The following is an 11,735-nucleotide window of genomic DNA, read 5'->3' as shown; positions in this document are numbered from 1 at the left end:
CTCGTGTTCTTTCCCAAGTTTGTACTAGCGTCTACTGTAATGTGTTTTCTGTGCTAATTAAAAATTACCGGTTCGTGTCGGAGCAGCCAGTAGCCAAGTATTATATTGACTTCGTTTCAACTCAGAATGAGTAGGAGCTTTTGATATAGCTTTCGGAGAGGATAAAACAGATTGTTTAGCTCGTCTGGACGACCTTTCGAACAGAGTTGTGGGTCCTTGTGTGACGCCAATGCATTAGGGGACTGGCAAGAGGGTAATGGTTAACGCCGGGAAAAGTTTGATAAGTCTTTGATGGTTAGTCTAGCGGCTTATTTAGTTGGGTGGCTCTTATGGTGAGGTCTGCACGTTAAGCAGGAGTTCGATTTCGCTGACTATCTGTAGATCCTGCGAACTTCATACTAGTGTGGAGTCGACTGATAGGGATTTAGATTTTGGTTTTATCGGATTTACGCGAGCTAGGATTGCATTGCTGATTTGTGCGTATACGTAATAGATTGTATTTTTGTATTACTTGGTAGCCTTTTTCTACATTGATCATGTTCTGCACATCATATATGGGATGCTTGGTGGAGAGTGGGTGAAGGTATATGTGAGCGCGGTGTGCTAGGATGAGTGGGATACAGATGATTGACTTGAGCACTTGGTAGTGGGAAGAGGCACACAGGTTGAGATCGGACTTTGAAGTAGCATTATATGAGATGATGTAATTAATCTAGGCTGAAGCAGTTGAGTTCCTAATTTGTGCTGGTATTCTATTTATGTAGCACTAAATATACAGGGAACAGATCGAAGTACATCATGTGTTTAGTATGATGAGTAACTCAGAGGGATGTGGGTATTAGTAAAGGGTCTAGCGACAGAACAACAACAATGTACAGTTGTTTTAGGTTCAGGTGAAAACAGGTGTATTTATTTTTTTGTTTGGCGTTTCTTTTTCCTTTCAGGTCAGCACGGTTTAACTTTTTAATGTAGTGTGATAGGCGCTTTATGTTATTAGGTTACTATATATGTCCTAGCAATTTGATGTCGCCATGAGTGGTGCGCGCGTCTGGGGTCCAATAGTTATCGTGGAGCGTGTTGTTCTATGCTGGCTGGATCGATTATATGTCTTTGGCACGAATAATATTTGAGGGTGTATGCATTAGGGGGTACTGGTGCCACAGATAAACATTTTTGTTTTGGATTGTGTGCAATTAGAACCTTGCGTGATGATATCGAATACTTGTGTGGAGCGGACGAGTTCCAGATTACGTCCTAATGCTGGTGATATTTTGTCACTGCAGAATTATCGGCAACGGTGGATGGGAGAAAATTACTTAAAAACTCATGCCGTTTGTTGTGTCTGCGGTGAGTTAGATGTATAGCTTTGGTTTTTGAAGGTGGTCCATTATAAGGATTGATAGTTAGCCAGAAGTGTGATGTACTCTTGGTATGAGAGACAGGCGGGGACTCTTCGATATTGAGTTGGAAGGATAGGCACGGTGAGGACGCTGGTTTCATAGGAGGGTTTCACCTATAATCGATGATGTGTTCGATGAGTTCGATGCAAGTGCGGGCGTGGGCTGGTGCTGCGGATGAGTAGGGCTGAGAAGCTGAGGATGCCCTGCTTCTAAAATCTAAAGGAGCATCAATACTCGGGCACAAAATGAAGAGATTTTATGATGTTTGGGGGGTTCCATATGGTTGTAATTGTTTATGGGTCCAGTGGAAAAAAATGTATATTTGCTGTCAGCCCTGCGAATAGCTGTCCAATCCAGGGTCCTAGGTGTCTCCCAGACGCAGACTAAGGGTTATAAGGCATCTCCAAAGCCTTAATTTGGGGGGAAAATTCTCTAATTGCAACTAAAATAGTGAGAGCAGTAACATCCACTTAGGTTCGTGGGGTGCACCCAACTATTTCCCCTCTTTTTTTTTAGTTTTTAATGAAAAAATTGGTTATTTAGAAAAAAAAATTTCCATGAAGGAAAGCATTCTTACCTCTGCTTCAAAGACAACGCCAACGGTCTTGAACCAATGGGTCAAATCTTGGCGTGAAGTCCACCTCTTTCTTCTGCTCTTATAGGAGGGGAAAGTGTACTCTGTTGATGTGAGTTGGTTTATATAGTGATTTATTTCGCCTTAGATTGTGTTTACATTACTTTATGCTTTTTATGTGCAAAGGGGCATTGGGTTTGTATGTGTGGCTATTGAGTCTGTGCAGTTACTGTGCCGTCATATCTGTTGGTATAGATCAATTTAAATTCATTTTAGCCTATCATAGTTCAATCACGTCTGCTGGTGTTGCTAATTGGTGTAAATGGGGGAGGCCTTTTGCTTGTAGGGGTGCCTTCTGATGGGAAAGACATGGGGTACTTTTGCTAGATTAGGGAGTGCTTTGTCCTTGGTGGTGAAATAGGGTATATGCAAGGTATGTATGGGACAGGTTTTTTTTACATGGGGTAAACGAGTGGGGAGCAGCACAAATCATTCATTTATTCTGGGGCAGAGTGACGCAGGATTCTGGATGGCGCGAAACTCTTCTCTCTGTAGAAACTGTTCTGTGTAGATAACACCGTATATCCCAGCGTTTGTATTCGTCTGTAGTTAAGCATTTGTTAGGTCTAAAATAACCCCATTTATTTTCCTCATAGCTTGCACATAGGAGATACATAAAAATCTCAGAGGCTATTCTCTGTACTCTGATAAAATCAGCAAACAGTCGCCTACTTTGGGCTTTATAGCCTTGTTATGGAAAGATAAACTTATGAAATATCGCAGTAGTATTCTCTGTTTAAGCATAATTCGCAGGTTGCAGCCATATAGCTATATTCTATTCATGTTGGGATAAAATGTTCGTAGACATTGGAATAATATTTAGATTTGGTTTTGTCGGCAGTTGTCTGTAGAAATTGGGTTTGAAGATAAATTGCGGAATCTGCAATTATTTTTAGGCGTATTATCAAAATTGTCGCACTGCCGGGAGGGCTAGATACCCCCAACCCTCCCTCGTCTCATTAGTGTGTTTAGGTTAGTCTTGCTCTTGAGGCTCCATATAATTGGATAAGAAGTATTTATATAGTAAATACTTGCTATTGGTATAGGGAGTTGGAGAATGTCAAAGTGTGTACAGCAGCTTTTTGGGGCTAATAATAAATGTTGTAATCTATACAATTTGGCGTTTTAATGAGGCCAGTTTAAGCGCCTAACATTTAGTGTTAGGCAATCGTTGTTCTGTATACTTACATCACATTATCTTTCTGATTTTTGGGTAACCCTTTGAAGCTCGAACATGAAACAAACTGAAAACACTGGTTTAACCATAAATTCTATTTTTATGTCAATGTTCAGCCAGGAACTTGGCTGGAGCTGCTGCAGTTGGTTGGGTCCAGTAAGATAGTGCAATATAGTGATATGAGCCAGTAAGAATTCTTTATTTAGTGGATGTGTGGGGGAGATATCATAAATTGTGAGGGGAGCTGTGTGCGAAATATTTAGTTGAATTTGGCTATGAAGCCATCTTGCCCTGGGTGCCTATATTCAGTCTCAGTGATGTAATGGCTTTCTGAGAGCTCTAGTCTAGTTTTTCAATTCTTCTACTTTTGTCTAAGGAGGGGCTTTGCTGTTTGATATCTAAAAGGTATTGTTTAATTTTGTTTCTAAGCTGTTGTCTAGTGGTGTCGTTTTGTTTAGGATCTATATTGTATAACTTGTTGTAGTACTCTTACCTTGTGAGTCTTTGACATGTTGACATATGTGTTAGCTTGTCTTTGGTTAATTGTTCTGGCCAACGGTTTCCCCGTCTTCTTGTTCAAAAAGTCTTTTAAGGTTTCTTGGGAAAGATTTCATGTGTTGTCTCTAAAATATGGATCTTCTTTAGAAGAGCATCTATTATTTTGCTCCTTTCTTTCTTTAATCTTGATCCCTGCTAAATTAGTTTTGCCTCTTGCAAGACATTTGAGGGGTGTAGTTTGATCTTTCTACACCTCAGTTTTGTATGTGTTTAAGGAGGTCTAGAGGTCTTGTATACATTCCGGATCATCTAATAGTGTAATGTTCAATTTCCACTGCCACGGATTTTTGTGGTTTATGTGGTCATTTGAGTTTCATTTTTATTATTGCATGATCTGACTGCATTATATGGTGGATTTTAACCAGGTTTATCCATCCTAGGTGGTGTTGGGATAAAACTAAATAGTCAAGGCTTGGGTATACCTGGCTGGGATGTGAGAAAAAGTTGTTTTTCACTGCTATGTGAGAATGGTCATGCATCAAACAAGTGGCACCTTCATAAAGCTTTTTGCTCTATATTTAGTGCTGAGTGTGGAAGGCAGGATTTCCCTGTAGATGTGTCTAAGCTAGGGTTAAATGCTATGTTAAGTCCCCCCCCCCCTGAAGAATTGTTAGCCCTACAGCACATCTCTGCACCATTTAGTTTCCCTGTTGGGGCGCTCGAGACAAAAAATGACTTCAATGAACGTTGGGCTGTTTCAGTGTTTTTCCGTCCTCCCCACCGGCCTTTTTGGTTTTGGAGTGCTTTCCCATGTCTGTAGACTGATCACGTCAGTAAGTGGCTAGAGAAGAAGCTGAGCTCTTTCAGAAGTGTCTCCATGCTCGGTAGCTCGACTTTGTCTGGTTTGTGTCTTATTTTTCCATATAAAATAATATGATCACTGTTGCTCTCATATATCCTTCCCCACAAGTCTCTCTTGGATTTGAATAAATACTTAAATTGAGCCTGGCCCTGGGCCTGATTTGTACCACTTGGGTTATTAAGCAGTTGGCGTTACTTGAGGTATACATTAATACAGAGTATTACAATATTGAGTAAATAATACCTTGTACATTCCAAAAGCTCGTGAGGACGTGGAGGAACAATTTACAACAGAGCGTGTTACAATGGCATGTTCCCGTGCCATCCAATCATCATCCTTGTTTTAGCATAAATGTGCCCCTCTGTCTATCTAAAGTAAAACTATTCCTAACATCAGCGCAATAGGCAAATAAGGTGCATCTGCGGTGTCAGCACAGTGGGCAGAAAAGTATCTGTGCCGTGGGGATGAGACTATAAGTAATGGTCTTAGTTTTGCACTAGGATTCCTTGCGAGGTGAGACAACAGATTCCATGTTCTGTCTAAACATTCTACAACCCTAATAAACAGAATGGCCCTTGAGTTCTAAATCCCTTCTACAGCACAACAGTTCTATACCAGTGTCCTGTTCTATCATCTTTGTCGTTTGAATATAACCACTTATATGGCTTAAATCTAAACCTGTGATATCTACAGTTTCTCTTGCCCTAATGTGCAGAGCCTGCCTCTCCCAATGCATGCTGGGTAATGTCATTTTTGCTATGTTTAATCTAAGACTACAATAACCAGCATCATTCAAAGAAATAATAAGCTCAAGTTCAACCTATGTTTTTTATAAGGCATTTGGCATACATAAATACATACAATAACCAGCATGCCAAGGGACTGATTTGTGTAGAAAGAAGCTCCCTTTTTTTACTCCTCTTTGCTGCAGTTTTAGCCTCTCCGTGCCAGTCTGTCTGCACTGCAACCTGCTTTCCTCTGTACCAGGTATGTGATTGTACGACTAATTTGCAGTGTGATTAGGGTTGCCACCTGGCCAGTATTTTACCGGCCTGGCTGGTGAAAATGATGGTTGATCACAATGTTATTAATATGGAAAAAAGATACATATATAGGAAGGCCGGTATTTTTTTCCAGAAAAGGTGGCAACCCTAAGTGTGATGTGGGGGCTGCCATTTGTTTCTGCAGTTGATACTTAAATGGGCCAGTAACATCGAAAATGTTTTTTAAAAAAAAAAAATTGTTACTATTCAACGGAAAAAAAACACCAACACAAATATAAACTTTAAAATAGCAAAGCCTTTATTAAGAAATAACTTACAGAAACTCCACTTCCAGTCCTCTTCAGAAAAGGCGACAGGACGACCATCCATCCTGCAACCCTCGATTTCTCCTCCCTGGCTACTCACAGACAGCTTGCGGCTTCTTCTCTTCCCTGTTGGATTCGGTGCCCAGCAGATTCTGGATGAAGAAAGAAGACCCGGGGGTGAAGATGCGCAAACAGTTACTTCATACGCCTGTGTTTGCTGACTTCTTCAGCGCGGTCTGTTAAAGTGTGTGGAATTAGCAAAGCTAATCCGATATTGCAATTCCTTCTTACTGACAGGCTCTGCAGATACTTTGGATCTTCTGTTGCCTGGGAGTTGCATCCTCTTTGCTACCAATGCTGACAGACTCCTTCCAAAACAGTAATGATTTGGTAGTTTGAGTTTAGCGACTGTCTCAAAAAGTAGGGTCGAGCGCTTGTCTAGAAGTAAAGCGTTATTTGTACCTGCATGTTTGGGGTTATTTGATTTTCTGCAGTGCCATGCTCATTGCTATCAGCTGTGACTATGCTCTTGTGTCTGGGGTTAATTCCAAATAATATGCATTTTCTGCTTTGACCTTAATAGAATGTCTGGCATAAATGCAATGCTCATTGTCCATTTCTACAGTGACCTTACTGGAACTTCAGGGGTTAATATAGTGCTAATTATGGTGAAAAGGAAGTGGCCTAGTTTTTCCATGCCATATACATAGTAATATAGTAAGTTAGGTTGAAAAAAGACACATCCATCAAGATCAACCTTTTAACTCTACTTTAACCTGCCTCACTGCTAGTTGATCCAGAGGAAGGCAAAAAAAACATTTGAAGCCTCTCCAATTTGCCTTAGAGGGGGAAAAATTCCTTCCTGACTCCAAAATGGCAATCAGACCAGTCCCTGGATCAACTTGTACTATGAGCTACAGTATCTTCCATAACCTTGTATTCCCTCACTTGCTAAAAAGCCATTCAACCCCTTCTTAAAGCTATCTAATGTATCAGCCTGTACGACTGATTCAGGGAGACAATTCTTCACCACTCTCACTGTAAAAATCCCTTCTGAATATTTAGGCGGAACCTCCTTTCTTCTAATTGGAATGGACAGGGCCGGAACTAGGGGTAGGCAGAGTAGGCACGTGCCTAGGGCGCAAAGCTGGGGGGGCGCCAGGCACGTACCTGCTCTGTCGCCTACCCCATGTCTGGTCCTCTCATTCCCTGTCTTCCTGCACGGCGAAGATGCTTCTGCGCATCTGTGCACGCCGGTTGACGCTTCTGCGCATGTGCGCCGGTGTTAACACGCTCATGCGCGCCAGCGTCAACATGCACATACGCGCTGGCCCAGGTTGCCTAGGGCGCCTGTGCAGTGTAGCCTGGCTCTGGGAATGGGTGACCTAACGTCAGCTGGAAGGACCTATTGGTAAATAAAGCATTAGAGAGATAATATGATACCCAAATTTTTGTATACACACCTCTTTGCTTTCCATTCTATTTCTTATGTTCTTTTAATCTCCCCTCTCTTGTCTCATACTCGTTATCTTTGTTTTCCTTTCCCTTTAGGCGTACGTTATGAAGATGGGACTAATCATTTTAATCTTTTTTTATTCTGTAACTCGTTTTTTTACACAAACACCAAAAATTTTATAAAATACTATAAACACTGTGTATCTTGCTGGCACTATATAAATAAATCATGAGCAAGAGTCCTCTAGTCTCATGTGTCAGTGCAGCCATTAAGGTTTAGCATGTGAAACTTCTATGTTTTGGATCAAGGCTGGAACTAGGTGAAGGCAACACAAGCAGCTGCCCATGGCACAGTGTTTTTGGGAACAGACTACAGAATATGTGTATATACAGGGTGATTCTGTGACCCTTGCCACCTGAGGAGGCTCCTGCAGTGCCGCCCCACACGTCACTAGTGCATAGAGAGCAATTGTGCCTTTTCCACTAGAAGAGCCAAATTTCCTGTTTAATAACTGGAAATTCATCTCTTAAAGTTACCTGTTTTTTTACCTACAATGTTAAAATGTTTTTGTTAAGATGGCACAGAGCTCTGCAACGAAGGTTCTAGGGTACCAGCCTGTAACACAAGCTTCACATTGACTCACATTTTAGCACTCCCATGTGTTTACAGCTTTACTTCTCCTTTAATTGGACTCTATGTGTATTTCATGAATTTTGTTGAAATTTTAAAGTGAGATGATCATGGTTTATGGGAATGTAAATGTTGCTTTCAATTAATATGCAAAGCTGTAAAGGTGACAGACGCTTGGGTAACATACCTAAGGAACAGCTCACTGGGCAGCAGCCACAGAAACAAGCAGACCGTCCAAAATCTAAATCTCACCAAAATGAGCTTGACAAGATCGATGCGCATTTCTATAAAGATCAGTTCATAGCTGCTCACCAATAAAGTAAAATGGCATCTGGCAATTATTCATAAGAGCGATTTTAACGACCTTTTTAAATTCAATGGTGCTTATAAATAGGCCGATGAAATATTTATTAAACATATTTAACAATATTCTGGAAGCAGACCAAGTAGATGTGGTGGAAGACTGGCAAGTTTATTAATGGGGATAATAGGCTTGAATGTTAAAGTCCAACATACTGTAAAATGTATATGTAGCACCAGAAAACTTCTAGATCCCTCTCGGTGAGAAAATGCAGTATTTCTGTGCAATTAAAGGCATGGTTCACCTTTAAGTTAAGTTTTAGTATGTTAAAGGATGGCTATTTCTAAGCAACTTTTCAACTGGTCTTTATTATTTATTTGTTGTGGATTTTTAATTGTTTGTCTTTTTCTTCTGACTTCTCAGCTTTCAAATATGGGTCACTGACCCCATCTAATAATAAAATGCTCTGTAAGGCTACACATGTATTGTTATTGCTACTTAGTATTACTCATCTTTCTATTTAGGTTTCTCCTTTTAATATTACAATCTCTTTTTCAAATCATTGCATTGTTTCTAAGGTAATTTGGACCTTAGCAACAGAGCTGCTGAATATAAAGCTAAATAACTCAAAAATCACAAATAATAAAAGATTAAAACCAATCGCAAATTGTTTCAGAATATCACTCTCTACATCATACTAAGAGTTCATTTAGTCAGTGTAACCATGTTTCCCAGCATGCTTTACCAACTGCATCTGTCACTGTGTTGTATACCTCAAAGAGATTCTGTCATGATTGTTATGGTGTAATTTTTATTTCTAAATTTTACACAGTGATTCACTCTAGCATGTAAAAAAATCATTCCGAACCCAACAAATGTATTTCTTTAGTTGTAATATTGGTGTGTAGGCAGCCATCTCAGGTCATTTTGTCTGGTCATGTGGTTTCAGAAAGAGACACTTTAGGGGGTAGATTCACTAAAGGACAAAGTAGCTAACGCAACAATTCACCAGCAGGGACATCGCTTGCAGGCGACAATTCACTAGCGAAAAGTTCGTTCACACTCAGACAGGAGACTTCGCTCTGGCAAAAGGTCGTTACTCTGCAAATTCAGTAAAGTGTGGAAACTCTTTCGCCAGAGTTGACTTCGCCACCTCAGACCAGGCGAAGTGCTAAAAATAAGCAAGATCTTCCTTAATCTTCTGTCACTTACATCATATCCTGTGAGACGAAAAAATGCATTAAAGTTCCAAAAACGCTGGTGACTGTTCCTTTTTTTGAAGCAGGATTGCCCGCAAAAGTCCTAACAAACTTTTTTTGGGTAACCGGTTTTCCCCAGAAAACCGGTTAACCGGTCTTTCCTATCATAAAATATAGAACATTCATTTTACAGTGGGCTCATGTGTAGGGCATTATATTAACTCTCTTGACTTTATTAAGGTTCCCTGGACATTTTTTATAAAAAGTGGTAACTTCAAGCATTTGCACCGACATTTATAATAAAGACCTCCATACAACTTTAAATTACCCGCTATATGCAAACTGACCTAAGCGCAAGATCACTAGCGAATTTTCGCTAGGCATAAACGAATGATAGCGCATCTTTGCTAAGAAATGCTAATGAAAAGTCACCAGCGTTGGGCACCCAGGATGAAACGCAGCATATTAGTGAATTGGAATAGTCGTATGGCATTTGTGTCTGCCGAACTGGTGCGAACCGGATGCTGGGGAAAATTCGCCTGTTAGTGGAACTGCTTTCTGGCAGGCTATTTTTTCTTCTACTAAATGTAACTGAATGTGTCTCAGTGGGACCTGGATTTTACTATTGAGTGCTGTTCTTAGATCTACCAGGCAGCTGTTATCTTGTGTTAGGAAGCTGTTATCTGGTTAGCTTCCCATTGTTCTGTTGTTAGGCTGCTGGAGGGTAAGGTTGGGGTTGACATCACTCCAACTTGCAGTAAAGAGTAACTGGAGTTTATCAGAGTACAAGTCACATGACTGAGGGCACCTGGGAAACTGACAATATGTCTAGCCCCATGTTAGATTTCAAAACTAACTTTGAAAAAAATCTGTTTGCCCCGTTTTAAAAACTGATGTAGGTGGAGAATTCTCCTGGAGCAGCACTATTAACTGATGTGTTTTGAAAAAAAGTTTTCCTTCAACAATATCCCTTTACTAATGAGATTCACAAACTTTATTAACATAAACAATGTACAGAGCCAGAGCCAGTCAGGCACAGCGTTTGCACCCAATTCCAGACGTTAAAAGAACTTTACAAGTGACATGCAGATGGGCACAAGTGCCAGCTTTCTAAGGAGTGGCATGCACATGTCCCTTCCCAGGACCCCATATGACAAGCACAGAGCCATGTGCGTAAAATTGGGGTTATACTGTATTTCCAATGGAGAGGAATTTTCAGGAGATGTTGTGTGCAGTTGTACATAAATAATCATGGGTGACAAGTCTCCCTGTAGGTCACTGCACTTAAAGATTATCATCACTCCCCACTCCCCTGTTCTCTTCTCCCTTCCCCCCCTCCAGCCTCTGCCCCACCTCTAATTTTGATCCGTGCCGTATGGAAATTGCCCACTGGGTACCTTGAGAACTATTAGGGGAATTGAATAAAAGTCGATAACAGAAAAAATATTTGCAATGCGAAAAGTTATGCCTCTGTGCAAACAAATTTGCTTTTGTGCGAATTTAATATAACTTTTGCAAATCCGAACCCGTTTATCGACGACGATCGGCGAATTTTATAGTTAGCGCCAGTTCACAGTTAATGTAATAAAACTTCTTACTGAAAAAGTTATGTTTGCTCCAAAAGATTACGACACATTCAAGCACTTCTTAAAAGTGGCCAATGCCTGTAATAACAGTTTAAGGAAGAGTATTACATTTGTGCTAATTGTTTTGCTCTTTGCAACTTTTATTACGGTACATTCACCCAAAAATGTTTCAATGTCCTTAATATATTGATAATGGGTTGGGTTGAGTGCAGTGACAGTATTTGTCTGTGAAAACTATATATATAAATATATACATATAGCAGGAGAATATCCTTTATTATGAAGTACAGGTCCCCTTGCCTATGAACCTACCAGTATAATGAAGCAAAAAAGCAATATTTGAAAAATAGTCAAATTTTTGCTTAGTTTTACCAGTTGATTACATTTAAAACTGCCACATCAAAGTTACAGCTGAACACTTTTTTTATATGCAAAAAATGGAGGTAAGAAGGACAAGTTAAACAGTGAAAACCAATTCAAGAGCAAATTGAAGCACAAAAGGCAAAAAAAATCATGTGGAGCATTATTAGCCAGAAAATCTAACTTTTATTGACAGAAATCACTACAAATGACCTCAACCTCTGAGTACAATACTGTCAGTGGCTGGTCCCAGAGCTTATAGACCCTATGCATGAGTTAATCGACTTCTTACCCACTCTTGCCTCCCAGCATCAGGGACATCA

Source organism: Xenopus laevis, chromosome 5S, assembly GCF_017654675.1.
Source record: "Xenopus laevis strain J_2021 chromosome 5S, Xenopus_laevis_v10.1, whole genome shotgun sequence".
In the NCBI taxonomy this organism is placed as follows: Eukaryota; Metazoa; Chordata; class Amphibia; order Anura; family Pipidae; genus Xenopus; species Xenopus laevis.
This window is presented reverse-complemented; position numbering follows the sequence as displayed.